Source organism: Kogia breviceps, chromosome 12 (assembly GCF_026419965.1).
Source record: "Kogia breviceps isolate mKogBre1 chromosome 12, mKogBre1 haplotype 1, whole genome shotgun sequence".
Lineage (NCBI taxonomy): Eukaryota > Metazoa > Chordata > Mammalia > Artiodactyla > Physeteridae > Kogia > Kogia breviceps.
Window position 1 is genome coordinate 21729535 of NC_081321.1, and position 25179 is coordinate 21754713.

A 25179-nucleotide genomic window follows, 5' to 3' on the forward strand; every position below is an offset into this window, starting at 1 on the left:
ATCCCACATGAACTAGGCAATGAAGATCCCACGTGCTGCAACTAAGACTGGGTGCAACCAAATAAACATAAATAAATACATAAATATTTTTTAAAAAGGTGTGGTGGTGAGGCATTCATTTAAAAAAAAAATAGAGGGGACTTCTGTGGTGGCACAGTGGTTAAGAATCCGCTTGCCAACACAGGGGACATGGATTCAAGCCCTGGTCTGGGAAGATCCCACATGCCACGGAGCAACTAAGCCCGTGCACCACAACTACTGAGCCTGTGTTCGAGAGCCCGCGAGCCACAACTACTGAGCCCATGGGCCACAACTACTGAAGCCCGCGCGCCTAGAGCCCGTGCTCTGCAACGAGAGAAGCCACCACAATGAGAAGCCCGCACGCAGCAACAAAGACCCAATGCAGCCAAAAATAAAAATAAATAAATTTATTTTAAAAATTAGAAAAAGTAAAACCAAAATTAGATTCAACAATAATTAGCAGTAATTGAATTTTAGTGAGTTAAGCACCAAATTATAGCAATTTGAAGACTTCTCTTTGTCCCAAATCAGGTTAATTATTTCTCATGCTTATTTAAGAAAGGTTATTTTTACAAAATAGCATAATTAAGTGGGATTTGATATTATAGATGAGTTTTTTTATACCACCCGGTTTTATTGTTCTCTCGCCCCTTTTAAATGATAAAATCTTGTTTTTCAGTGGAGCTCACTGTCTTTAATTAAAGCTGGTATAACTGATTTTATAAACTTGAATGTTTATCAGGTCCTGGGGAAAGCTTACTAGTTATTCAGCAAAACCATTAATAAGTATACAAAGCACTACCATCCACCTAGTGGGAAAAATCTGAATTGCAAGCATTGTGCATACGTTGAGAGGCTTCAAACTGCTTTTGAGGGGTTAACCACACAAAGCCCAGGCTCTGTAACCACAGGGCCCACGTGAGGTCAGTTGTGGCTCTGTCATTCCTAGCGGGGTTCAGTGGACCCCCCAAAAGTGTGGGCAACTCATGCACTGCCTTTGAGGCTGGTGCTAATACCTCCTGGAAAAGTTCACTGCTTATTTCCTTCTTAAGAATTTATTAATACATGTTAGACCTCTTGGTATATGAGAGAAAAATAGGTAATGCTCTAATTATCATAACTGCACGCAAAGTTAAGTAGTACTTTCCCAAGTTTGTGAATAGAATGGAAGAAATGACATAAGTATTTAAACTATGTTACTACCGATAGAGCTTATCAAAACTGAAGTGACAAAGATCACAGTCAAAATTATGAGTAAGAGGCTCGCAGAATGTTTTACACCATTTTAATTCTTGCTTATTGCTTTCTTATGTGAGGCAGTGTAATAGAACAGAAAGACCACTGGTAAGGCACAAACTTGGTTGGAAGGCTTTGGCAAGCTCTCGGAAACTGTTTCTCCAGCTTTAAAAATGGGAAAATCGGGCTTCCCTGGTGGCGCAGTGGTTGAGAGTCCGCCTGCCGATGCAGGAGACACGGGTTCGTGCCCTGGTCCGGGAAGATCCCACGTGCCGCGGAGCGGCTGAGCCCGTGAGCCATGGCCGCTGGGCCTGCGCGTCCGGAGCCTGTGCTCCGCAACGGGAGAGGCCACAACAGTGAGAGGTCCGCATAACGCAAAAAAAAAAAAAAAAAAAAAAAGGGAAAATAACGGGGACCATATACTGTTATGAGATTAAATAATACATGTTCCGCACTTAGTACAGTGTGATCTTAGAGCCTAGTTTAGGGAGCAGCAGTGAAGATCATAAGTTTTTCCTTGGGTTTTGGATGTTTGCAAGGAGTTAGCACCTCCAGGAGCACAGTACCGCCAGCACCACCTGGGCTCATGAGCTCAGCATTGAGTCAGAGGAAAGGAGGTCGCTTTCTGATTCATGGTTCCACTTCCTGAGGTTCCTTAGTCATCTGAACTGGTCCAGACGAGGCTGGCCCTACTGAGAAACGTTCATGCCCTGTTTTGAGTCAAACGACATTATTTACTGATAGTCTTGGCTCGATGGAAAGGGTGTTTGTGTATTCGTGCATGACGTGGCCAAGGTAACACGTATGTTCTTCCAAAGCTGGCTTTTATTTCTTTGGAGAAAGTTATGAATAGCCGCAGAGAACTGGAAACTGACTTCCAGCTCAGAGGTACAGCGGAAGTTGGTGCTAGGCGGGGCGGGGTCTGACTAACTTGCACGGCGACCTCTGGGAGGTGCTCCGGAACCTCTGCGTTGGCCCCCCTGTACTGTAGAAGCCATTATCCCAGGGTTGCTGCCCTGTTGCTGGTGAGGGTCGCCTTCCGGAGACGTCCCCAAGCCCTTTGATTAAATATTAGCGTTTCAATCGTAACGATTGCCACACCGATGGCTGTGTGCCGGCTGGGCCGATAAACTGGCTCTGGGGTTCCTGGGTCGCTTACCAGCTCTGTGAGTTTCAGCAAATGCTTTTTTTTTAAAAAAAATGAAATTATTTCCTTGTCACTTAAAACGCATCAAATGATAAAAATGGTAAATAATTTCTAAGAGTAGACAGGAGTTCAAGATTTCTCCCACCGCACCTCTACCCTGCCCCCCAGAGGTAGTCATTTTCACTCGGACCGGTTCCTTCGCCTTTTTTGCACCTCAGTCTCTCATCTGTGAAATGGGCGTGTTGAACTCATCTCACGTACGTTCATCTATCCGGACCTGATGTGCCCGCCCCAGGTCCTGAGGCACAGTAAATGCTCACGAAGGGTTATTAATGTTATGATTCCTGGCCTGCTCCTTTGTAGGCTGCTTATTTTCACTTAGCAAGTATACAGAATGGTTTCTGAACCTCATTGGTAATAAACAGAAATCCCCCAGTAAATGTGGAAATGTGAGTTTTCTGAGGGGCCTCTATTCAAATGTTGTTCTTAAGCAAATATTACCAGGCTCAATAAGCATAGAAATGGAACCATCCTCCCTCTGCTTGAAACTGGTCCTCCCAGGTGGGGTTTGGGGCAGTCTGGGTGTGTGGGAGACGGCGGGCTGGAACGTTTACACTGCTGTTTGTGGTGTACCTGTTCAGTCATCAACAGAGAGCTTTAGTTTCCATCTGGTTTCTCTCACTGGCACTCAACTCACATGGAAAAGAAAGAGAGAAAGAGAGTAATGAAAGAGAAAGGCATCTAAAGGGCTCCATGGATAGGTTCAAAAACAAATTTGGTCCTACGATCCCAGGGTTTCATGTGGTCAGAAGAAGGCAGGAGATGGAGGTTTCTGAAAGAAAAGAACCCAAGGAGATGTCTTTTGACGTGTAGAAGGTTAGCGGCTGTCAGTTCGCAGTGACGAGTGCTGCTCTGTAGTCAAAACATCCCGCTGAAACTGGGGACTGCTGACAAGAATGTCCTCCCTTTCCTGTTGCTTTATTTAGTGACAGCCAGTTCCAGCTTGTTGTGTCACAGTCAGGCGCTAGGGAGATGCCTCCGTTATCCTCAATAGGATGGAAACTTCTGGTTCACAGAATTTACTCTTTTTAGGCTCTTCCAGCCCCCTGTCTCTTCTTGCAGCCTCCACCCTGACTGTCTGTCACACTGGATTTGAAAACCCTTTCCTGAGAGTGAGTAGGGATCCAGAGTTTGTGCTGTGGTCATTAGAATGCCCAGTCCCTGCTCCCACCCAAGCCTATGTCTTCTTGAGCCCTTTTAAGTGGATTGAAATCCAGTCCCCCTCATACCCCCAGGTGGGGAGCATGCAGATTAGTAAACACTAGCTTTTCTTTTTTTCAATTATCGAGCCATTCTGGCGCCGAAAGTGTATCAATAGGAGTTTGTTCAGAAGACATTCTTGGCACATTGGTAGAAGCAAAGGATTTTTACCAACCTGAAGACTCATAGGTTATAGGTCTGTGCTCCTTTCTCCAGAGATGACACCTTGACTGCAGAAAGCATTTCCTTATGTTCATGTTCTTTGCATACACAGAGTGACATGTAGCAAATGGCTCTTAATGATTATATTCCATGTCTTTTAGTAAAATGCATCTTTAGGTAATAAATCTTTTTCACCACACAGACATTTTTTAAAAAATTTATTTTATTGAGGTATAGTTAATTTACAATGTTGCATTAATTTCTGCTGTACAGCAAAGTGATTCAGTTATACATATATATATATTCTTTTTCATATTCTTTTCCATTATGGTTTATCACAGGATACAGAATATAGTTCCCCGTGCTGTACAATAGGACCTTGTTGTTTATCCATTACATATATAATAGTTTGCATCTGCTAACCCCAAACTCCCAATCCATTCCTCCCCCACTCCCCTTCCCCTTGGCAACCACAAGTCTGTTCTCTACGTCTGTGAGTCTGTTTATGTTTTGTAGATAAGTTCATTTGTGTCATACTTTAGGTTCCACATGTAAGCAATATTATATAATATTTGTCTTTCTTCGTCTGACTTACTTCACTTAGTATGATAATCTCTAGGTCCATCCGTGTTGCTGCAGATGGCATTATATTCTTCTTTTTTATGGCTGAGTAGTATTCCATTGTACATACATTCCATTCCACATCTTCTGTATCCATTCATCTGTCGATGGATATTTAGGTTGTTTCCGACCTTTGTTGTTTTTAACCACATTAATGCAACACTGTAAAGAAGTTTTTCTGCGTTAGCTATCTATATTTGTTACCTATTGCTGCATAACCAATTACTCTAAAATAGCTTAAAATAATGTTATTATTCACACATTTTCTGAGGTTCAGGAATCCAGGAGCAACTAAGCTGGGTAATTCTGGCTCAGAATTTCTCATGAGGTTTCCATCATGATTTTGGCTGGGCCTTCGGTTGTCTTTGAGAACTTTACTGGGCTGGAGAATCCAATCCCAAGCTCATTCTCACAGCTCTTGGCTGGAGGTTTCAGTTTTTCACTATGTGGGCGTCTCCATAGAGCTGCCCACAACAGGGCCGTTGGCTTTCCCCAGAGTGAGGGATCCAAGAGAGAGAGAACAAGACAGAGTCCACAGTGTCCTTTATAAACTAATCTAGAAGTGACATAACACCACTTCTACCATATTCTATTACACAGAAAAATTCTGGTGCAATGTAGAAGGGTAATACATGGGTGTGAATGATAGGGTGCCATCTTGGAAGCTGGCTACAGCAGTCCATTCTCTGGGTCCTAATGATTCATCTCCCTTCCACATGCAAAATACACTCATCCCTTTCTCAAAGTCCCCCAAATCTCATCCCATTAGACCATCAGCTCCAAGTCTAGAATATTGTCATCTAAATTAGGTTTAGGTGCAGATGAGGCTTGACAGGTGTAGTTACCTTGAGTATGGCTGCTCTCCCTCTGTAGACCTGTGGACAAAAAGACACTCACACTGAACAAGCAATGTTTAGGTAGGCATGGGATAACCACCATAGAGATTTCTGCTGAAAAATGGGGAAATTAAGAGGCACACAGGAATCCTTAGCTGTTCTGAACTCCAATTGGGCAAACATGGAAGTTCCCTGATTAGGACTCAGTCATACTCCTGACTAGGAGTTATTCTACATCACTCTTGGCTCTGTCTTCTGTACTCTTGCTTCTGTCCCCTGGGTCATCTGTACTCTTTCATGAAAATAAACATGTGTTTGCAGCTGAGTACTTTTTCTCAACCTGTTTCTTGTCAGTAGAGTTTTGGGGACCCAATGGCCTCTTTTCATTTTATCCTTTACTCTGTAACTTTCAGTCAAAGCTGAAATAATTCTTTAAAAAAATGTATGGGCATTTTGTGAACCCTCTTGGGGTTTACTCCATTAGATAAAAACCCATAAATCTCTTTGAGGGAGGCCCTCCTAAAGGCTTAAGCTTCTACTAAGTGACAATGTCCCTAAACATCTTAAAAGTCGCGTTGTTTGAACATGAGTAAAACTCCTAAAGTCTTTACAGGGCCTTAATCTAAATGAATAGTACTCTGAGGGACAATGTTTTCCTGGAAGTGTCCTGTATTTGATCTCTGCTTGAAAGCACTTTCTAAAATTTATCATTGTTTGTCACTTGGAAGGGCTGAAAATGTTCAAAACCACTGTTTTTTGTGGTTTTAATGGTTTCCTGGCATGTTCAGTTTAACAGTTTTTCATGTGATAGCCTTATTTCCTATAAGCAGCAAGAAGAAAACAGGTACCACTTTAACCCTCTGGCTGGAAATATCGTCAGCTGGATCACCGAGTTCATTGGATATATTTATTTTCTACTTTCTCCTATAGCTGCAGGAGATGGTGTTGCTAAACTTTCTGCCACTTCATAACGAGGATCTAGTTTCCAGTAAGATTTTCCTCAATCTCCTTTAAGTCCTCCCCTAGCAGTTTCCTCAAAGTCCCAAATTATAGGAACAGTGTATTCAAGGTTCCTTAATGTTTCACAAACACTCTCCTCACAATCCTTACAGCTTTTCCAGTTTCCACCCACTGCTTTGCTCCAAAGCTCTTCTCACATTTTAGGTTTTCGTTATGGTACTCCACTTCCAGGTAACAAAATCTTTATAACAATTATTCCAGATGAAAAAGTTTATTCCCAATTCCAGACTGGGATGTGAAAACTCAAGGGGTTGTGACTTGCTCAAGGTCACACAGCCAGTATGCGGATTTATCATGACTCAAACCTAAGAATAATCAAAGGGCATCACCCTTCCCTCCCCCCCCCCCCAATACCATGCTCTCTCTGGAGGAAAAAAGGCAAACAATTTATAAATAATTTGGAGTTGCTGAAGTCTTGACAGGAACATCAAATTACATGGTTCTAAGTGACCCCATTTAGATTGTATTCTATTGTTTCGTATCGTCCAGTGCAGAGACCCTGAGTCTATAGATGGCCTCATTTTATAAATGAAGAAACTGAGAAGTATTAGAGTCAAGATTTAAACAAGGGTCAGCTGACTTCAAAATATTTTATCCTCCAAGTGTCCAACCATGCTCATCACGCCTTATTCATTCCTATCTGAACGATGTGAAAGACACCATGTTTACAAAGGAGGGACAAAATGGCACTAACTATACGTCCTTAAATTCTCTGTACTTGGGGCTCCTCATCCATAAAAAAGAAAAACGGTAGGTTTCCCATAGGGATATTGCTGTGAGTGAATGAGTCAATGCATGTAAAGCTCAGCAGTGCCTGGCCTTCTGTAAGCTTTCCGTAAATGTCCTCACAAGGTCAGTACTCAAGAGGTTTGCGTCCTAGCCCTAGTACTAGCTGGTCACCTCAACTACCCAAGACCCTGCTTCAGGTCTGCTTCAAAACAAAGATGGAAATGATCCATTCTGGATGCTACCAAGACTTGATGAGGAAAAATGAAATGAATTACATGACCAGTACTGAGCTCTGCAGCAGAAAGCTGTTGCAGAAATCTGGCCTTCTGTATCACCATCTCAGAGGGCATGAAAGAACCTCATTCTGAGTCTGTAATGCCCCTTTGGCTCTAGCCTGGAGCCAGAGCTTCATTAAAAACTGTGAGCTGTTGGCTTCCCTGGTGGCGCAGTGGTTGAGAGTCCGCCTGCCGATGCAGGGGACACGGGTTCGTGCCCTGGTCCGGGAAGATCCCACATGCCGCGGAGCAACTAAGCCCGTGAGCCATGGCCGCTAGGCCTGCGCGTCTGGAGCCTGTGCTCCGCGACGGGAGAGGCCACAGCAGTGAGAGGCCCGCGTACCGCAAAAAAAAAACAAAACAAAAACAAAAAAAACCCTGTGAGCTGTGCCAGTTTGTCTGGGGCTTTGTGAGGTAGATGAAAGGGGGCCTCGGAAGAGACTATCGGTTCCACCATGGCTCGGGTGGGTGTTCGCCCCCAGACTCGTGTGGTGAGATGAAGGCAGCCCTCAAGGGTGAGGGCATTCATCTTGCCCCCAAGGCTTGGAATGTGGCTCCAGCCTTCTTCCCCAGGCCTCTTGAGGCTCCACAGTAGGCCTCACACTTTTCCCGGGTTTATTCCTGGTGGCAACTGGTCTCACAAGGCAGGAAAGTATGAATTTGGAGCTTTGCGGTCATTTTTATGTAACAGTGTTTTAATACATAAGATGTTAGAGTCAAGCTTTCTATGCTTTCCAAACGGTGTCTGTATTTTGATTTTTTTATGTGCTCCTGAACAAGGCTGTCTGCCAGCACAGGCCAAATCTGGTTCAGAAACGCTCCTGTACCTGGAAAGGGTCCCTTGAGAAAGCACTTCAAGTCATTTATCCAGCGCTGGCTGGTTTTGCTCTTGGCTTGGAGACTGTCCACTTTCCACCAGACCTGCCACACAGCAGAGCACATCCTCTCCGAGAGGGCGAGAGAGCCAGGAGAGAGCAGGTTGCAGGAATGACGGCTATAAAGCAGATGTTATTAGTGGGCATTGGGTGAGGTTGGGAGGCTGAGTACAGTAGCTTTATTTCAGCCTCCGAGGTGGGCCGCAAGACTGTGGTCTAGAAGCAAAGCTGCTCCCATTTGGCTGAGCCTGGCACTCCGAGAGTCCCCAGGCGAAGAAACACTTCTGCCTGGTGTGTAAATTCAGAGCTTGGGTCTGGAAGGACTGATGTTGATGAAATGCAACATTTAGGGCACAGCCTTGAGAGCTCTCAAAAAGACACTGGTTGGGAACTTGGAGCAAGGATTTTAAATATCTCATGACCACCCAGTTTTCATTTCGTTTTGATTATTCTTAAAGTAATAAACCTGATTAACAACAACAAAAGGAAGAAAGAAAGAAAGAAAGAAAGAAAGAAAGAAAGAAAGAAAGAAAGAAAGAAAGAAAGAAAGAAAGAAAGAAAGAAAGAAAGAAAGAAAGAAAGAAAGAAAGAGAGAGAGAAAGAAAGAAAAGAAAAAGAAAGGAAGGAAGGAAGAAAGAAAGAAAGAAAAGAAAAAAGGACAAGAGAAAATCAGATTTGGTGGAAACTGGTTTTGCATCGTTAAGTGGGGCTCAGCTGTCAGATTTATACATGTAGCTGGGTCTGGTGATGAGAAGCCCTTACGTAATTTAGGTTCGGATACCTACACCACATTTGGTATATGGGACTCTAGGTCTTATTCTTGGCACTCTGATGTCTTCATTTTGAAAGGGGATCTGGGTAATTCAGTGTCCCCTTCAGGGTCTAGAGAGACTCCCTTGGCAGATGGTGGTAGCATTGAACTACCCACAGGATAACTGAACGCTCGCCTATAGTTTATGTTTGAGTTTCTTTTCTTTTTTTTCCCCAGAGAATTGAAATAAGAATAATTCCTTGACTCTGAATTTGACCAGCTTTAGATAAGGTTACTCCACATCATCAGGGGGTCTGCAGTTCTTCTGAGTATTTCCCGAGCAACCCCCTGGGTTAAATGCCTTTCCTGACACTTCACGTTGCTGTGATTTCCCCTCCCAACCCTCTTATGCACATATCCCCTTAGGAAGATTTTAGTAAAATGTTCCGGTGATTATCTCTAGAACTGGAAATAATGAAATGGGATGAAATAAAAGAGGCTAGATTTATCTCACTGAGTTGTGTTTGAGCGTTTCAAGTTCAAGTTATATGACTGTGTGTGTATCATGAACAACCACCCAGGTGATCCCCAGAGAGACGTATGCACATCACAGGTGGGGATGTTGTTCCTCACGGATTTGTCTGCTGTGCAAAATTACCTTTACAAAAATTGATTATACTGATGATTTTTTGCCACCCTCTTGACCTTAATGGAAATTAGGACCGGTTCATGAGACTCCTTTTTGTCTTTAAGGCCAGTCGACAGACGTGCACTCTGTGCAGTGGTGTAACTGATTAGGCTGGATTGGGTGTTTCAACTGGAGAGGGTTAAATGAAATACATCCCAATTTCCAGAGCTCTTTAAGAAGAAGTCCGACTATTGTGTGCCAAAGACTAAATATTTAAACCAGAAAGCACTAAGACAGACTGGAAGCTTGGGCACATCCAGGAGAAGTATTTTTAACTTCCCAAACTTCAAGCATGTAGCATCAAGCCATTAATTCATTACTCTGCACATTCATTCACTCTGTAGTCCTTTCCTTTCCTACTCAGCCTTGTCAGTTTCTGCATTCAAAGTGGTTTCTCTTTCCTGTTGTGATTTGTGAAGCAACCTCATTAACTTCAGGGTTTCATTGGTTCAAAGTTAGGAGTGGGGGACTTCCCTGGTGGCGCCGTGGTTAAGAATCCGCCTGGCAATGCAGGGGACACGGGTCCGAGCCCTGGTTTCGGAAGATCCCACATGCCGTAGAGCAGCTAAGCCCGTGCGCCACAACTACTGGGCCTGCGCTCTAGAGCCCGCGAGCCACAACTACTGAGCCCACGTGCCACAACTACTGAAGCCTGCTCGCCTAGAGCCCGTGCTCCTCAACAAGAGAAGCCACTGTAATGAGAAGCCTGCACACCGCAATGAAGAGTAGCCCCCACTCGCCGCAACTAGAGAAAGCCCGCGCGCAGCAACGAAGACCCAACACGGCCAAAAATACATAAACAAATAAATTTATTAAAAAAAATAGTTAGGAGTGGGTAGTTGATCCTTCCAAATATAGACTGGAGATCAACCTAGAATAAACAGAGTTGAGAATTAACGCAGAGAGCAGCACTGAACTAAGGAAGTTAGAGATAAAGTTGGGCCCAGGGAAAAACCTGAGAGCCAGGAGAGATGGTCTTTGGTCTCTTGATCCCTGCTTTCTGCCTCTTTTTCTCACATTGAGGGCAGTTCTGTGCTCTGCCTCTGTCCTGGCATCTTCTGAAACACAAGTCTATGCTAACATGACAATGATTGGAAGTGCCTTTTTCCTCAGGGGCTTCAGAGGCAGAAAGAGTATTGAGTGCAGAGGTCAGTGCTTAACTCCAGAAGCGATGTCTAATGATGGACTTTGTGTTGTTTTTTTTTTTTTTTGTAATTTTTTGGTATGCGGGCCTCTCACTGTTGTGGCCTCTCCCGTTGCTGAGCACAGGCTCCGGACGCGCAGGCGCAGTGGCCATGGCTCACGGGTGCAGCCGCTCCGCGGCACGTGGGATCTTAGCGGAGCGGGGCACGAACCCGCGTCCCCTGCATCGACAAGCGGACTCTCAACCACTGCGCCACCAGGTAAGCTCCTAAACTCACCTTTTTTTTTTTTTTTTTTTTTTTTTTTGCGGTACGCGGGCCTCTCCCTGCTGTGGCCTCTCCCGTCGCAGAGCACAGGCTCCGGACGCGCAGGCTCAGCGGCCATGGCTCACGGGCCCAGCTGCTCCGCGGCATGTGGGATCCTCCCGGACCGGGACACGAACCCGTGTCCCCTGCATCGGCAGGCGGACTCTCAACCACTGCGCCACCAGGGCAGCCCTAATGATGGACTTTGATTCTTGTGGCATTTGACTAACAGGTTGTCTGAAAGCAGCCTTTACAGCAACCCCTAGAATCCACTAGGGAACTGTCCATTCAGATCATTCTTCTACCAGCCTACTCAAAGAGCTTCATATATTTTAATCTTCAGTGTGACATAAAGGTAGAGAATTGGTTGACAAGTTCCTGACTGTTTAGCATGTAGGAAATTGAGGAACAGAGATTTTAGGGAAACTGAAAGGAGAGACTAGAAACCATCACTAGTTTTTAAGCTAATCTCTTTCTGTTCTTTAACCTTAACATATACTTGGTAATTTCCAGGAAGCAGACCTCAGACTCTCTTGGATGAAGCCTTTTAGTGATATGCTGGCAAATTAATACTGAGTGATCGCTGGCAAAACCACATCTCTACACTCCCACCATGGTTACAAGAGTTTTGAATTACTGAATTACTGTTTTCCCTGAGAAATTACGATCAGGTAATAACCAAATATTCCTTTCTCCAAAATGTATATTTATTCGGAGAATTTCTGATTATGTTGGATATTTATATCTGATACAAACTGATATAACTTAGCAGTTGAAAAAGTATTGCATTATAGATAAAGGTAACTAGTTCAACATTTTTCTATAAACTGAAAATCAGTGTACAGAACACTTTAAATTGTCTTTCTACTAGGGATAGCATTATTGGTTTTCAGTATTCCAGTGGTCTGGCATACTGTACTATTTTTAACTACCAAATCATCACATTTTACTTGGTGTAGTACTATTATTATTTAAAATATCTGAAACTTGAGTCAATTATGTCTCAAGATCAAGAGCAATGACTCAAATTTTCAACTGAAATGAAAAGACAATCTGATGCACAGGCTACAAGTCCAGACAGATCTGCAATGGGCAAGATGCAAAAAGCAACTGGATTGTGCTATTGAAAGCTTCCATTGCAAGAATATTCCTTATTCTCGTTCAAAGGTTTTTCAAACCAGCAGAATATGAACACAATAGTACTGACCTCTAAATGAGATAAAGAAGATGAAACAAGCCATAAATGCATTCTTTGAAACAAAAGCTATAGGTTGCTATCAATAAAAGACAGCTTTTGCAATTAAAAAAAGTTCAAAAAGATCTCCTTAAAAATATTGACAAAGAGATGATATTATTTGAAGCTCTAAGAAACAGAGGGAAATATTTGACATTGGCTCATAATTATCTCCTCACTGGTCTTCAGACTGTTAGAGTCAGAAAAAGCTTTTGTCAACAGCTGGAAAATTTCTTGTGAAAATTTGTGTGTTATTTAAAAATGACACACTGCTTTTTCTGAAAGACAGCATTTAAAAATATTAAGTAATATTCCTTATTAACCTTTTTCTATTCCTTACATATTTTCTCTTTCATGTCAGTGACTTTGTTCTTGAACACTTATTTTTATTAATATTATTTATGAGTACTTTATTTTAGGATGACAATGTGTATTTAATGTTTACATTTATATAAATAAATTTTCCCTGGAGATGATTTTAGTTTGTAAATGATGTATTGGAATGTATGATATATTTAGTTTCACTGACATTTTATATGAAATAAATTAAATTTAAAACACTTTAAGTGTTAAGTGAAATCAGTACAAATACAGTATTGTCATTTTGTCCTGTATTGTAATCAACATCAGTTTCTACTCAGAAATCTGCTAACTTTAGTTTTTAAAAGGGCTTTGGACTCCTAAAGTATTTCATGCCTAATCCACTACTCAAACAATTTAAATTCAAAGTTTAGGGACTTCCCTGGTGGTCCAGTGGTTAAGACTTTGCCTTCTAACACAGAGGGTGCAGGTTCGATCCCTGGGTGAGGAGCAAAGATCCCACGTGCCTCGTGGCCAAAAAACCAAAACATAAAACAAAAGCAGTATTGTAACAAATTCAATAAAAACTTTAAAAAAAATTTTTTAAGTTTAAAAAGATACCTGTTAGTACAATATTTTCAAAGAATTTTTACTATCACCATATTACAGACATGGAAACTGAGAGACGTGGGCTGTGTCTCTGATACTGATGGCCACATTTATGTAGTTATTGGTATAATTTAACAATTTACAGTTGCAGGCTTCGTAAAAATGCATTAGTTTTTATGACACTATTACTCTTCAGTCTAATTCTAGTGAATTGAAAAAGTTACTTTAAATTTTTATCAAAGTATTATCTACAATAGTTTAAACACCAAATAATGTTAAATGGCTTGTGACAAAACAGTAGTTGCTTGTGTTTCATCTCTACCTCTATCCTGATCTCCAGAAGTAATAATTTTGAACTCTTTTATATGTATGTTTTGGCATTAGCTTTTCAGTCTTTTGATTTATCAATTTTATGTATTATATTTATTGTCTTCCTCAATTTCTGCTCGAATACAATATTCCATCTTTTCATTGTTATGACTATGTTAATAGTTATCCACTAAGCCAAGTAGTATGCTATTGGTTATTTTTCTTTCTGTACAACTTTTTCTTCTGCCTGGAGGTAATATTACTATAGTGACTTCATTTCTTCATCTGTTTAGTTTTCTAAGAACATGTGATGAAGCCTCCCCACCCCTTCCAACAGCTTCATAACAAGCTTATTACTATGTTTGGCTACACAGTTGAAGCTGTCCGGTACTTTCTTCCTTCCTTTCCTCTCACACCCACCTTTGGGGAAGGGAAGGATGTGAAGGCATCGTCTGTTTACCATGTGGAACGTCACTCTTGCCTTTCTCTGTGCTTCATGTCTGGAGCCTCCCTGATTCAATTTCTCCAGCGGAAACATTGCCGGAGAGAAAACCCTTGTCTCCTATCGCGGGGGTTGGAGAGGGAGGGTCAGTGTAGGGTGGGAGCGGGACCCAGGGCCCAAGTGTCCCTCATACAGAGGAACAGACAGGTCTTCTCTTTTCAGTGCCTTGGCCTCATCTCTAACAGGCACCTTGAATTCTGGAGTTTTCCAGGGTTTGCTTCTTAAAGCCATATCTCCCCTCAAGTGCCCCCAGCTTACCATTTCAGGCACTGACTTTGACCTTTCTCCTCTCAGCTAAGCGATTCACAGTTCTCCTGTTTACCTTTACCATTTTGATTCAGGGCTATAGATGATTTGATTTTCATCAAAAATATATGGCACGGTTTGTTTCCTATTTTCCTTGTTTTGAGGTTACTTTTGAGAGGGGATTTGACCTGTCTTTGCTCTTCCAACTTAAAACTGGATGCCTTTTATGGATTTTTTTTAGAAGGTTCTGCTTTTATTTTCTGGCCAGCAGTCTGTGGTCTAATGGTCCATTGGTCTTTCACCCATAGGGATTCATAGAGTTCCTTTACATTCAGGAGATGTTTTGGCTAGGGCTCTTTGGTAGCGAACAAAAGAGACCGCGTCTGGTTACCTTAAGCTCACAAAATCCAAGGACAGGCTGAGTGTCCAGGTCTTAGCTGGGATAGAGCCTAGGGAAGCTCTAAGCATCTAAGTAGCTGGAACTAATGGGCAGTCTCTCCACTGGGCTGTTTTGAGAGGATTACACGTCTCCATTCCTGTTCTTTCATCACTTCACTCAAGAGTCAAATTCCAAGCATAAAAAATATGATTGTCCAAACTGGGATCAGTTGCCCATTTCTTAAGAATTCTTAGCCAAAAGAAAGGGGAAGGAATGTTGGAAGGCAAAACAAAGCAAATAAATAAATAGATGTCCACCCAGGTGATAATTTTATAGGGTTGGAGAGGTGAATGGAAGCTGGTTTTGCTTTTTTTGAGATCTTTCAGGCAAAAATTCTCCTTGGGATGTGCCAGTACTACTGGCAGGTCACTTTTTATTACAATGCACCTGCTGGTACAGGCTGTCCACTCAGGAGAGACAGAGTACACTTGCCACCAAAAATTCATCTGCATTCTCTTCGGTAGGACTCCCTTGAAATGCTTTCTATAGGATGTTTTGGGCTAGAATTCTTTGGAGTGGAATTCAGGAATCTTTCTAGGAAGTAAGTGATTTATTTATTTATTTATTCACTCAAATTCAAACAGTTCCTCTCTAGGAAGAGTCCCTTACATAATCATGCAGTTTTCAATGGGGAGAAAGTTTAGTTCATTACTCCAGGTTCCCCTGAGGACGCAGGGCCATGCATCTCAAATCTGCAGGGCAGTCAACAGAGTGATTTATGACCCATCGCTTCACCAGTCAGCTTCACTCAAGCATTTGAGAGAAGGAAGAACGATCAGATATGTTCTCCTAAATTCTTGTCTTTGCAGATCAGATGGTAATCTTCGTAGCCAAGCACCCAACTAAAATAAAATCAATATTTCAGTCTCAAGGGGCAAACCAGTCTCACAAGTTTGTGAATTGTCAGCATAATTAAACCAAGACTCTGGCATAGCCCAAAGACATTTCCCAGAAACTTTAGGCCCCAGAGAAGAGTTATGTCAAACAGATAGAATAGTTTCAGATTTCTTGAGAAAAGGAAAATTACAGTCATATTTATAAGGGGACTCTGTACAAACCCAATGTTTTCCTAAAGTCATCATTTCTCAGTCTTCAGTATGAGAGTGCTTTTGAATGAATAATCTGCAGTTAGTGTGAATTTTTGGCGTTTGGAAAATTTATTAGCAAAGTTAACCTCAGGAACATTGCCCTCTTCTGGAAGTACTATTAAATATCTTTTCTGCAGGGAGGTGTAATAATACAATATGAATTTAATGAGGAACATATAGGTAACAGGTCTTTTTCTAAACTTCGCCAATCCAATGAACATGTTTCAGCCAACTAGAAGTTGCAATATGAATAGAAATATCACATGATATTGAAATGCTGCCAAAGTTAGGGCCTGAAAACTGTGACACACACTGGCTAGTTTAGCTGTTTTCAAAAGATTTGGCTGCTAGCACATGGCTGTAAAATATCATTTATCTTAGTGCAAGCCATCCATGGAATCATCCTCATTTTCTGGAAGAGGAAGCTGAACAAGCAAGGGAGAGAGAGACAAGTATTGACTCTAAGGAAGGGACCAGGCAGACACTCAAATAACTTCCGTTTGTTTCCAACTGAAGGTAGAAGTGGGGCCTTAGAAGACAGAAATGGCTAAAGATAACGTGGCCTGAAAGCAGCAGACTGAATTCAGCAAAGCACACAAGTAGGGTGACCAGCGGGGAGATGACTCAGCAAATTATGTCTCACAATTATAACAAAGATAAGAAGTGATTTTATTTTTCCTTGCTGGACTTAAAAAGACAATGACATTGAAAGGGGGTTTGGGCAATCCCATCAGCTAAGTGGCCCAAAAGAGGGGTGAAAATGCCTGTAGGTTACAACCAGCTGGAACAAAGTACCTTGCCCTACGACCTATAAGAAATGCTAAGCAAGGTATCTGAACAATTCCATGATGACAGGATGAAGCCTAACAACCTCTGGATAAAAACAAATTGAAATGAAATTTCACCCCAACAGTATTGTGCTTTCATGTTTAACATGTCCTGATTCAGTTCCATGAATATTTTTTGAGCACCTCCAATTTTTTTTTTTACTAACCCTAGTGTTAATATCAACGCTTCTAGAATCTTTATAAGAATGAATTTCTTGTGAAACATAGCAAGCAGGTCATTAATCCCTTTAAAGTACTTGATGCAATGCTTCATGACAGGAAGTGACCAGGATAATAAAAACCTTTACTACTTAAAACCACACTTAATATTTTTATGGCTAGTTGGCCTGACAAAATATTCTCTGTGAGTCATCACTTCACAGTGAGGTCCTGGGGACTTATTAAAGATATAACAGCAGGCCTCACGTCCATTGTATAAGGCCCCCAAACATGAACTGCTCAGGCAAGAGCATTTAAGTAAGAGGGAGCCTGCAGAGTGCCTTTGTGTGTCCCATGATCTGGGAAACCATGGGCCCAGGTGCTTTCCCTTTAAATCTTTTTTTTTTTTTTTTTTGGCGGTACGCGGGCCTCTCGCTGTTGTGGCCTCTCCCGTTGCAGAGCACAGGCTCCGGACGCGCAGGCTCAGCGGCCATGGCTCACGGGCCCAGCCGCTCTGCGGCATGTGGGATCCTCCCGGACCAGGGCACGAACCCGTGTCCCCTGCATCGGCAGGCGGACTCTCAACCACTGCGCCACCAGGGAAGCCCTAAATCTTTAAATTATATTCCTGACAGCTTAGCCTTGAAGAGTTTTACATTTACTTATAACTGACCAATTTCGACTAACTAAAGAGAGCATAAAGCCTTACATGGTCCTATCTAGCTTGTTTAGTGTTGAAATAGTTCTGTCAAGTTCATTAAGATGAAGATTTAATTTGGAGCCATTTGCAAAGTATGGGCTGAGGGAAGGAGCAATATGCCATTTGTCAGCTATTGCCCCAGTCTTTGGGCAATAGCCAGGAAGCCCTAGCACTGCTTTTTAGCCAAATAAGAGCAAAGAATGGAATATAGAAGTCTATTTGGCTTGTACGTAGAACTTTCTAAACTTACCGCCCCACTTGTGTCTTCCTCCCACCCTCCCTATCCCACCCCTCTAGGTGGTCACAAAGCACCGAGCTGATCTCCCTGTGCTATGCGGCTGCTTCCCACTAGCTATCTATTTTATATTTGGCATTGTTTATATGTCTATACCACTCTCTCACTTCTTCCCAGCTTACCCTTCCCCCTCCCCTTACCCTCAAATCCATTCTCTACATCTGTGTCTTTATCCCTGTCCTGCCCCTAGGTGCTTCAGAACCCCCCTTTTTTTTTTGAGATACCATATATATGTGTTAGCATACAGTATTTGTCTTTCTCTTTCTGACTTGATTCACTCTGTATGACAGACTCTAGGTCCATCCACCTCACTGCAAATAACTCAATTTCCTTTCTTTTTATGGCTGAGTAATATTCCATTGTATATATGTGCCACATCTTCTTTATCCATTCATCTGTCGATGGACACTTAGGTTGCTTCCATGTCCTGGCTATTGTACATAGTGCTGCAGTGAACATTGTGGTACATGACTCTTTTTGAATTATGGTTTTCTCAGGGTATATGACCAGTAGTGGGATTGCTGGGTCGTATGGTAGTTCTATTTTTAGTTTTATAAGGAACCTCCATACTGTTCTCCATAGTGGCTGTATCAATTTACATTCCCACCAACAGTGCAAGAGAGTTCCCTTTTCTCCACATCCTCTCCAGCATTTATTGTTTGTAGATTTTTTGATGATGGCCATTCTGACCAGTGAGAGGTGATATCTCATTGTAGTTTTGATTTGCATTTCTCTAATGATTAGTGATGTTGAACATCCTTTCATGTGTTTGTTGGCAATCTGTATATTTTCTTTGGAGAAATGTCTATTTAGGTCTTCTGCCCATTTTTGGATTGGGTTGTTTGTTTTTTTCATATTGAGCTGCATGAACTGCTTGTATATTTTGGAGATTAATCCTTTGTCAGTTGTTTCATTTGCAAATATTTTCTCCCACTCTAAGGGCTGTCTTTTCATCTTGTTTATGGTTTCCTTTGCTGTGAAAAAGCTTTTAAGTGTCATTAGGTCCCATTTGTTTATTTATTTTTTAAAATTTCCATTTCTCTAGGAGGTGGGTCAAAAAGGATCTTGCTGTGATTTATGTCATAGAGTGTTCTGCCCATGTTTTCCTCTAAGAGTTTTATAGTGTCTGGCCTTACATTTAGGTCTTTAATCCATTTTGAGTTTATTTTTGTGTATGGTGTTAGGGAGTGTTCTAATTTCATTCTTTTACATGTAGCTGTCCAGTTTTCCCAGAACCACTTATTGAAGAGGCTGTCTTTTCTCCATTGTATATTCTTGCCTCCTTTATCAAAGATAAGGTGACCATATGTGTGTGGGTTTCTCTCTGGGCTTTCTATCCTCTTCCATTGATTTATATTTCTGTTTTTATGCCAGTACCATACTTTCTTGATTACTGTAGCTCTGTAGTATAGTCTGAAGTCAGGGAGCCTGATTCTCCAACTCTGTTTTTCTTTCTCAAGATTGCTTTGGCTGTTCGGGGTCTTTTGTGTTTCCATACAAATTGTGAAATATTTTGTTCTAGTTCTGTGAAAAATGCCATTGGTAGTTTGATGGGAATTGCAGTGAATCTGTAGATTGCTGTGGGTAGTATAGTCATTTTCACAGCATTGATTCTTCCAGTCCAAGAACATGGTATATCTCTCCATCTGTTTGTATCATCTTTAATTTCTTTCATCAGTGTCTTGTAGTTTTCTGAATACAGGTCTTTTGTCTCCTTAGGTAGGTTTATTCCTAGGTATTTTATTCTTTTTGCTGCAATGGTAAATGGCAGTGTTTCCTTAATTTCTCTTTCAGATTTTTCATCATTACTGTATAGGAATGCAAGGGATTTCTGTGCATTAATTTTGTATCCTGCTACTTTACCAAATTCATTGATTAGCTCTAGTAGTTTTCTGGTAGCATCTTTAGGATTCTCTATGTATAGTATCATGTCATCTGCAAACAGTGACAGCTTTACTTCCTCTTTTCTGATTTGGATTCATTTTATTTCTTTTTCTTCTCTGATTGCTGTGGCTAAAACTTCCAAAACTATGTTGAGTAAGAGTGGTGAGAGTGGGCAACCTTGTCTTATTCCTGATCTTAGTGGAAATGGTTTCAGTTTTTCACCATTGAGAACGATGTTGGCTGTGGGTTTGCCTTATATGGCCTTTATTATGTTGAGGTAAGTTCCCTCTATGCCTACTTTCTGGAGGGTTTTTATCATAAATATGTGTTGAATTTTGTCAAAAGCTTTTTCTGCATCTATTGAGGTGATTGTATGGTTTTTCTCCTTCAGTTTGTTAGTATGGTGTATCACATTGATTGATTTGCATATAATGAAGAATCCTTGCATTCCTTGGATAAACCCCACTTGACCATGATGTATGATCCTTTTAATGTGCTTTTGGATTCTGTTTACTAGTATTTTCTTGAGGATTTTTGCATCTATGTTCATCAGTGATATTCGCTTGTAGTTTTCCTTTTTTGTGACATCTTTGTCTGGTTTTGGTATCAGGGTGATGGTGGCCTCATAGAATGAGTTTGGGAGTATTCCTCTTTCTGCTATATTTTGGAAGAGTTTGAGAAAGATAGGTATTAGCTCTTCTCTAAATGTTGGATAGAATTCGCCTGTGAAGCCATCTGGTCCTGGCCTTTCGTTTGCTGGAAGATTTTGAATCACACTTTCAATTTCAGTGCTTGTGATTGGTCAGTTTATATTTTCTATTTCTTCCTGGTTCAGTCTCGGAAAGTTGTGCTTTTCTAAAAATTTATCAGTTTCTTCCAGGTTGTCCATTTTATTGGCATCAAGTTGCTTGTAGTAGTCTCTTAGGATGCTTTGTATTTCTGCGGTGTCTGTTGTAACTTCTCCTTTTTCATTTCTAATTTTATTGATTTGAGTCTGCTCCCTCTTTTTCTTGATGAGTCTGGCTAGTGGTTTATCAGTTTTGTTTATCTTCACAAAGAACCTGCTTTTAGTTTTATTGATCTTTGCTATTGTTTTATTTGTTTCTATTTCATTTATTTCTGGTCTGATCTTTATGATTTCTTTCTTTCTACTAACTGGGTTTTGTTTGTTCTTTCTCTAGTTCCTTTAGGTGTAAGGTTGATTGTTTATTTCAGATTTTTCTTGTTTCTTGAGGTAGGCTTGTATCGCTATAAACTTCCCTCTTAGAACTGCTTTTGTTGCATCCCATAGGTTTTGGATTGTCATGTTTTCATTGTCATTTGTCTCAAAGTATTATTTGATTTCCTCTTTGATTTCTTCAGTGATCTCCTGGTTATTTAGTAATGGATTGTTAGGCTCCATGTGTTTGTGTTTTTTTACGTTTTTTTCCCCTGTAATTCATTTCTAATCTCATAGTGTTCTGGTCAGGAAAGATGCTTGATATGATTTCAGTTTTCTTAAATTTACTGAGGCTTGATTTGTGACCCAAGATGTGATCTATCCTGGAGAATGTTCCATGTGCACTTGAGAAGAAAATGTAATCTGCTGTTTTGGGATAGAATGTCTTATAAATGTCAATTAAATCTATCTGATCTATCGTGTCATTTAAAGCTTCTGTTTCCTTATTAATTTTCTGTTTGGATGATCTGTCCATTGGTGTAAGTGAGTTGTTAAAATCCCCATAATTATTGTGTTACTGTTGATTTCCTCTTTGATAGTGTTAGCAGTTACCTTATGTATTGAGGTGCTCCTATGTTGGGTGCATATATATTTTTAATTGTTATATCTTCTTGGATTGATCCCTTGATCATTATGTAGTGTCCTTCCTTGTTTCTTGTAACATTCTTTATTTAACGTCTATTTTATCTGATATGAGTATTGCTACTCCAACTTTCTTTTGATTCCCATTTGCATGGAATATCTTTTTCTATCCCCACACTTTCAGTCTGTATGTGTCCCTAGGTCTGAAGTGGGTCTCTTATAGACAGCATATATATGGGTCTTGTTTTTGTATCCATTCAGGGAGCCTGTGTCTTTTGGTTGGAGCATTTAATCCATTCACATTTAAGGTAATTATCGATATGTATCTTCCTATTACCATTTTCTTAATTGTTATGGGTTTGTTTTTGTACGTCCTTTTCTTCTCTGTGTTTCCCACTTAGAGAAGTTCCTTTAGCATTTGTTGTAGAGCTGGTTTGGTGGTGCTGAATTCTCCTGGCTTTTGCTTGTCTGTAAAGATTTTGATTTCTCCATTGAATCTGAATGAGATCCTTGATGGCTAGAGTAATCTTGGTTTTAGGTTCTTCTCTTTCATCACTTTAAATATATCATGCCACTCCCTTCTGGCCTGTAGAGTTTCTGCTGAGAAATCAGCTGTTAACCTTATGGGAGTTCCATTTTATGTTATTTGTTGTTTTTCCCTTGTTGCTTTCAATAATTTTTCTTTGTCTTTAATTTTTGCCAGTTTGATTACTATGTGTCTTGGTGTGTTTCTCCTTGGATTTCTCTTTCCTGGGATTCTCTGCACTTCCTGGAATTGGGTGGCTATTTCCTTTCCCATGTTAGGGAAGTTTTCAACTATAATCGCTTCAAATATTTTCACAGGTCCTTTCTCTCTCTCTTCTCCTTCTGGGACCCCTATAATGCAAATATTGTTGCATTTAATTTGTTCCACAGGTCTCTTAGGCTGTCTTCATTTCTTTTTATTATTTTTTCTTTATTCTATTCTGCAGCAGAGAATTCCACCATCTGTCTTCCAGGTCATGTATCCGTTCTTCCACCTCAGTTATTCTGCTATTGATTCCTTCTAGTGTATTTTACATTTCAGTTATTGTATTGTTCATCCCTTTTTGTTTGTTCTTTAATTCTTCTAGGTGTTCTTTAAATCTTCTAGGTCTTTGTTAAACATTTCTTGCAACTCCTCAATCTTTGCCTCCATTCTTTTTCTGAGGTCCTGGATCATCTTCACTATCATTATTCTGAATTCTTGTTCTGGAAGTTTGCCTATCTCCACTTCATTTAGTTGTTTTTCTTGGATTTAAACTGGTTCCTTCATTTGGTACATAGCCCTCTGCCTTTTCATCTTGTCTATCTTTCTGTGAATGTGGTTTTTGTTCCACAGCCTTCAGGATTGTAGTTCTTCTTACTTCTGCTGCCTGCCCTCTGGTGGATGAGGCTATCTCCCCTACTATTATTATGTTACCATCGATTTCTCCTTTTGTGGCTGTTAGCATTTGCCTTATGTATTGAGGTGCTCCTTTCTTGGGTGCATAAATATTTACAATTGTTGTATCTTCTTCTTGGGTTGATCCCTTGATCATTATGTAGTGTCCTTCTTTGTCTCTTGTAATAGTCTTTATTTTAAAGTCTATTTTGTCTGATATGAGAATTGGTACTCCAGCTTTCTTTTGATTTCCATTTGCATAAAATATCTTTTTCCATCCCCACACTTTCAGTCTGTATGTGTCCCTAGGTCTGAGGTGGGTCTCTGTAGACAGCATATATATGGGTCTTATTTTTGTATCCATTCAGCCAGTCTATGTCTTTTGGTTGAAGCATTTAATCCATTTACATTTAAGGTAATTATTGATATGTATGTTCCTATTACCATTTTCTTAATTGTTTTGGGCTTATTATTGTAGGTCTTTTCCTTTTCTTGTCTTTCCTGCCTAGAGAAGATCCTTTAGCATTTGTTGTAAAGCTGGTTTGGTGGTGCTGAATTCTCTTAGCTTTTGCTTGTCTGTAAAGATTTTAATTTCTCTGTCAAGTGTGAATGAGATCCTTGCTGGGTAGAGTAATCTTGGTTGTAGCTTTTCCCCTTTCGTCACTTTAAATATGTCCTGCCACTCCATTCTGACTTGCAGAGTTTCTGCTGAAAGGTCAGCTGTTAACCTTATGGAGATTCCCTTGTATGTTATTTGTTGCTTTTCCCTTGCTGCTTTTAATATATTTATCTTTATATTTAATTTTTGATAGTTTGATTAATATGTGTCTTGTCATGTTTCTTCTTGGATTTATCGTGTATGGGACTCTCTGTGCTTCCTGGACTTGACTATTTCCTTTCCCATATTAGGGAAGTTTTCAACTATAATCTCTTCAAATATTTTCTCAGAACCTTTTTTTTCTCTTCTTCTTCTGGGACCCCTATAATTCAAATGTTGGTGCATTTACTGTTGTCCCAGAGGTCTCTGAGATTGTCTTAAATTCTTTTCATTCTTTCTTCTTTATTCTGCTCTGCAGTAGTAATTTTCACTATTTTATGTTCCAGTTCACTTATCCGTTCTTCTGCTTCAGTTATTCTGCTATTGATTCCTTCTAGAGAATTTTTAATTTCATTTATTGTGTTGTTCATCAATGTTTGTTTGGTCTTTAGTTTTTCTAGGTCCTTGCTAAACATTTCTTGTATTTTCTCCATTCTACTTCCAAGATTTTGGTTATCTTTACTATCATTACTCTGAATTCTTTTTCGGGTAGACTGCCTATTTCCTCTTCATTTGTTTGGTCTGGTGGGTTTTTACTTTGCTCCTTCATCTGCTGAGTATTTCTCTGTCATCTCATTTTGCTTAACTTACTGTGTTTGGGGTCTCCCTTTCTCAGGCTGCATGTTCGTAGTTCCCATTGTTTTTGATGTCTGTCCCCAGTGGATAAAGTTTGGTTCAGTGGGTTGTGTAGGCTTTCTGGTGGAGGGGACTGGTTCCTGTGTTCTGGTGGATGAGGCTGGATCTTGTCTTTCTCGTGGGCCGGACTGCATCTGGTGGTGTGTTTTGGGGTGTCTGTGAACTTATGATTTTAGGCAGTGTCTCTACTAATGGGTGGGGTTGTGTTCCTGTCTTGCTAGTTGTTTGGCATGGTGTATCCAGCACTGGAGCCTGCTGGTCATTGAGTGGAGCTGGGTCTTAGTGTTGAGAAGGAGATCTCTGGGAGAACTCTCACTGATTGATATTATGTGGGACCAAGAGGTCTTTAGTGGTCCAATGTCCTGAACTTGGCTCTCCCACCTCAGAGGCTCAGGCCTGACACCCGGCCAGAGCACCAAAACCCTGTCAGCCACACAGCTCAGAAGAAAAGGGAGAAAAAAAGGAAACAAGAAAAAAATAAAATGAAGTTATTAAAATAAAAAATAAAATATCATAGTTTAAATAAGTAATAAAAAGACAAAAATAAAGAAGAGAGCAACCAAACCAATAACAAATCCACCAATGATAACAAGTGCTAAAAACTATAGTAAGATAAACATAAAAATCAGAAACTAATCTGTCACATACAGCAAGCCCCAAGTCTACAGTTGCTCCCAAAGTCCATGGCCTCAGTACTGGGAAGATTCATTGTCTATTCATGTATTCCACAGATGCAGGGTACATCAAGTTGATTGTGGAGATTTAATCCACTGCTCCTGTGGCCGCACAGAGAAATTTCCCTGATAGCTGTGGCTCGTGTCCGTCTGTGGAGCTTGTTTAGGTGGTGCTCTGAATCCCCTCT